Source organism: Chrysochloris asiatica, unplaced genomic scaffold, assembly GCF_000296735.1.
Source record: "Chrysochloris asiatica unplaced genomic scaffold, ChrAsi1.0 scaffold00063, whole genome shotgun sequence".
Classification (NCBI taxonomy): domain Eukaryota; kingdom Metazoa; phylum Chordata; class Mammalia; order Afrosoricida; family Chrysochloridae; genus Chrysochloris; species Chrysochloris asiatica.
This window is the reverse complement of record NW_006408581.1, coordinates 1,799,559-1,805,318: the sequence shown is the minus strand read 5'-3', so window position 1 is coordinate 1,805,318 and position 5,760 is coordinate 1,799,559.

Genomic DNA, 5,760 nt, shown 5'->3' with positions numbered 1-5,760 from the left:
CAGCGCCACACCAGGATTCTAGGACTAAACTGTTGTTGTTATGTGCCGTGGAGTCGGTTCCGACTCATAGCGACCCTGTATAGGGTTTCTGAGGCTGTAAATCTTTACGGGAGCAGAAAGTCTCATCTTTTCCCGCGGTACAGCTGGTAGTTTTGAACTGCTGACCATGAAATAAGCAGCCTGATTGGCAACCACTATGCTACCAGAACTCCTTAGGACTAAATCATTGTTGTTAAGTGCCGTGGAGTCGGTTCCGACCCATAGCGACCTTGTATAGGGTTTTCAAGGAGCAGCTGGTGAACTTGAACCGTAGACCCTGCAGTTCAAACCGCTTTTGCAGTCTGGAGCATTAGCCCACAGCGCCACACCAGCACTCCAGGACTAAATTAGGGGTCCAATATTTGATTGTTTTCAAATATCAAGCACCTTCCTGTGGTGATCATTAATTTACAAAAATATATTCAACTTTCATGAGTGATCCATAAATAATTTAAGCAGAGGAAGCCGTGTTTGCATCTTAAAGTCTGCACTATGCTTTAATTTTCAGAAACCATATCATATAGAAACCACTCTCAGATCATTTTGAAACATTTTTAAACTGCTTTATTTAAGATCATATGTTTGAATTTAAATATAAAAAATAATAATTATGCTGGTTGGTATTTTTTTCTGTTGAGTCTATGTGTGAGATGATTTTATCACTTCATTATTTCAAGATTGATGTGTGAGGTGATTTATCACTTCATTATTATTTTAATTATTTTATTTAAATACATTGTGTTATGAGTTTTGCTGTGAACTGTACTGTCAGAAGTTTAAATCTACCAATTATTCTTCAGGAAGAAGTTAAGGTTTTCTGCTCCCATAAAGGTTTATAGTGTCAGAAATCCTGTACAAACAGGGTCACTGTAAGTTGGAACCAATTCGGCAGCACACAACTGCTAACCAACCAACCTAGTTACTTAGTCATTTCAGTATTAAAAATCAAATGTGTTTCCAACTTGTTATGTTGTTATTAGGTGCTGTCAAGTTGGTTCTGAATCATAGCGACTCTGTATATAGTTTTGGAGCAGCAGCTGGTGGGTTTGAACTGCCGGCCTTGTGGTTCACAGTCCAGTGCTGATCTACATGGCCACACCAGAAGTCCTGTTTTCAAGTTAGATGGTTTAAAAATCTTTCAAAATAGTCTGGGATGGTCTCTATCTGATATAGCTTCTTGAAATAAAACAATATACAGGCTTTAAGATTCAAATATTGTTCCCTTTGCTGAAATTACTTATAGAATAACTCATAAAAGATGAATATAACTTTGTAAATTAATGGTTACCACCAAGAGATGCTTGATATTTGAAAGCAAATAATCAAATATTGGACCTTAACTAATGGACAATACAATTTTTGTCACTCCAATCCATTTTCCTAATTATGAGCAGTATAATTATTTTAAAACACAAATCAGATCAATCATGCCTCTCCCGTGATTAAAATATTTGAAAGGACAAAGCCAAAAGCTTTTAAAATTACTTTAAAGTCCCTGCATTATTTGCATTACCTGACTCCCAGTCTGCTACTTTAGCCTTTTTCTGGATTTATTTATCTGTGCCTTTCTATAATTATTTTGATACAGATAGATGACTAGGTAGATAAGTATGTTGTTATTGTTTGGGGCCCTAGGTCAATTCTGTTTAATAGCGATCCTGTATAGGAGGAGCGACTGGTGAGTTTGAACCTCTGACGTTGAGATTCCCAGTACAGTGCTTATCCTATAGTACAACATGGAATACCGATAGATAGGTATAGATAGAGATGTATTTATTTGTTTGTCACTGTCTGTCCTAATAAATATCTGTCAGGATTGGTGGTGGTGGTAGTGTGCCATGGAGTTGGTTCCGACTCATAGCGACCCTCTATAGGATTTCCCAGGCTGCAAATCTTTACAGAAGCAGAAAGCCTCATCTTTTTCCCATAGAACAGCTGGAAGATTCGATCTGCTGACCTTGAGGTTAGCGGCCCAACTCGTAACCACTACACTACCAGAGTTTCTTAGTGTCCCCCTTTATATTTCTGAAAGTACTCTTACTGTATATTTAACCTATCAATTTAAATTGCTCAGTGCTTTATATAAGCAAACATGGAACTTTTTTTCCCTTCAATTTTTATTGTGAATTGAATGGTTTACAAAGAAGATCATCAGCTTTTCTTTTAACAAATCGTACACCTTACTTCTCAATGATTGAAGTCCCCTCCATGCAACAATTGTTCCACTTCCTCCTTGTAGATCCTGTTTCCTTTCTACCCTCCTCCCTATCCCTTCTCAACTTTGTCCTTAGATAAATGTTACCCTATTGATCTTGAATGATTGACTATTTCATGGAGGGCTAACCATACTCATGTTGTCCCCCTATTTAGTTCTCTACTGCTTTGCTGAAAATTGAGTCATCTGGGTACGTTCTATTCCAGACCTGAATAGTGGTTACAAAACACTGTTGTTCCAGGGTTGTGTATTAACACTATTTATCTCTGTCCCCTTTAAGGCTTGCACACCTCACTGTGTCTTTACCTGTCTTCATCATTCTTATGTTAACCTCTCTCTCATTGTATAGTGCCCTGCCCATCACTGGAGCTAATCTGTGTCTACACTTTACCCAATGAATTACACTCCCTTCCCTCACACTCCTGGTGATACTGATGGGTGTATGCCATCAAGGAAGTTCCAACTCAGAGCAACCCTGTATTCGATTTCTGAGGCTGTCAATTTTTACAGGAACTGAAAGCCTCATTTTTTCTCTCAAGGAATGACTGGTAGTTCCGAACAATTGACCTTGCAGTTAGCAGCTTGGGTCATAATCCACTATATTACCAGGGGTCCTATACCTGGCAACCATTAAAGAACATTTATTTCAGCAGGGAAAACTTTCCTAGAGTTTTATCAATAGTGGTCTCATACAATATTTGTTCTTTTGTGATTGACTAATTTCATTCAACCTGTCTTCCAGGTTCATCAATGTTGTGAGATGTTTTGCAGATTCATAGTTATCCTTCAAGTTGTATAGTATTTCATTGTGTGTATGTACCAAAAAGTTCAATTATCCTTTCTTCCATTCGTGGGCATATAAGCTGTCTCCACTTTTTGAATAGTGATTTGAATAGTGACTCACTATTGTGAATAGTGCTGTGACGAGCATCTGTGTGCTTATATATACTTGGGTTAGGGAACTTATTTTTTGTGGATATATATCAAGTAGAGGGATTGCTGTAACATACAGTATTTTTACTTCCGACTTTTTGAGGAAGCACCTACAGGAATCTAGGTATAGCTTGAAGAGGGGAAATAATACTAAAATGCTTGACTGTCTTATGAATATTAGTTTCCCTTGCTACTATTGTAAAATAGACATTTGAGTGGGATAGAAAGGAATGTTCTAAACATGATCACAGAAAACTTGTAAGCCCGTCTTTAGCCTATAACTGATTGGAATACCTAAAAGGAGTTCTAGAACTTGCTCAGTGAAATAGGTCTCTTGCAAAACCTTTACAGAGTATAAGACCTTAGGTGGAATCCTGAGTCCCATCCAGAACCCTATGAGGTGGGACATTCCTACTAGCAGGGACAAGCAGACCAACCTGGCACAGCTAGAGCAATAGAAAATACATCTTCAAAGACAGATCATCAGGAAAAACCCAAAACAAAAATGTCAGCATGACTGGCTACTACAAGAATAAGCAAGCTGTTTGCCAGGAAGACATCAAGGCTAGCAGCCAAGTTCCTTCAGGGCAAACTCCCCTCTAAGACTGAAACCCAAAGAGAACACACAAAGAAGCATGTAAGCTTGCTGTTGACCACATTGGTCTACTGGTGAGTGGAAGAGAGGGAGAGAAAGAGGTAGAACCCCAGTGAGATGGAGTTGCAATATAGCAGCATCAATGGACTCAAGCATGGCAACAATTGTGAGGTTGGCCCAGGACCAGGCAGTGTTTCATTCTGTTGTACATAGGGTCACTATGAGTCGGTACAGACTCGATGGCAGCAAACAACAACAAACAACAATAACAAGAGAATCCTGGTGGTGTGGCTTTGTGGACAAATGTGCTGTATTGGAAAAGCGGTTTGAACTGCAAGGACGGCAGTTCAAGCTCAGCAGCTGCTCCTTGGAAACCCTATGCAGGGTCGCTATGAACCGGAACCAACTCTACAGTACTTAACAACAAGAACCAACAACAACAGCAATCTTTGTTGTGGAGGGTCAATACATAGCACATGTTCCTAGTCCACCATCCTGCCAGAATACAACTAATATGTTGTGCTGTTAATTCTGTTTAGCAATTTCTGACTCATAGACAACCTGTACAGGGCTTCTAAGGAGCTGCTGGTGGGTTTGAAATGATAAACTTTTAGGTTAGTAGTCCAGTGCTTCTCCTACAACACCATACCAAGACTCCATAGCACTTTACAACAACAACAGTATGGTGCAATGGAACGAATCCCTTGTGTGGCACTGAAGGATAAGCAATGGAATGCTAACTTAAAGTTCAGGGCTTGAAACCCATCAACTACTCCTTGGAAATTCTATACAGTATCTCTGTGAGTCAGAACCTTCTCAATAGCACTTTACAGCATAACATATTAATCATTAAAAACAACAGCAGCAGTAGGCAAAATAGTAAGCCTTTGTCTCACTTATTTGGAACATATTATCAAGAGGGACCAACCCTTGGAGAGGGTATCATGTTAGAAAAAGCCAAAGGTTCAGGGAAAAGAAGAAAACCTTCAATGAGAAAGTGACAGTGGCTTCAGCAATGGGCTCAACTGCAGCAGTGATTGAAGATGACACAGGACTGAGCAGTATTTCCTTCTGTTGCACATAAATCACTGTGAGTTGGAACCAGCTGTATGGTATTTAACATTAAGAACAATATATCCATCACCGTGGGTCTTTGGATAAAACAATTTAGGAGATGTTTTCCCCCTAAGCCATAAAGAATTTTCTTTCCACTTGTTCTATGGAAAAACAACTTGGGAATGTGGGTTCAAGGTTGTTTTCTGTCCTAGGTTTGTTACTTTTCTCCAGGTTGATTGGCACATCCTGGGTACATGGTAACAAGCTAATAGTTTGATGCTTTTTTTGTCTAGACCTGAGTGGTAGTCACTATGATTAGTCTGTTTTATACATTTTATAGGGATTCTTAGGCTTTTCTAGGTAAATTGAGTGTCACATGGTCCAAATTGGACCATTTTGTTTATATAAGTAGTCAACCCCAGAGAGGTTTTCACAGGCAAGAAGAGAGAATAGAAGCTAAGAAAGATGAGGCAAGTACATTCCTAAAAGAGCTGTAATACAGATTAAGGACTATAACACTGTAGACAGCAACAGGCATAGATTAGGTCCTGAGAATGAACTGACAATGACAAGCCTAGAAGGTGCCCTGAAGCAAGTTTGTTAGTAACAGCAGAAAGCTGTTAAAAGAGCTTAGCAAGCTGCTACCCTGGCTATGAGCTAGGTCAGTTAGCAGTGAAGAGGACAAAGGGAGTATGGGACCCAAGCTAGCTTGCTTTGGGCAGAAGAAGATGCCCTGTTTAGCTAAGAGCTATAATCTTAAAGCTGTAAGGAGGTGTGTCCTGTAAGGGCTTAGAGAAGGAGTACATAGCTGAGAGGGGATGTGAATGACTTAGAGAAGGGCCTGCTGTCTTGCACCACCTAGAAAAAAGCAATTTATTGTTTATTTAATAGTATTAATTATTATTCAGTCTTCCTTATTCCT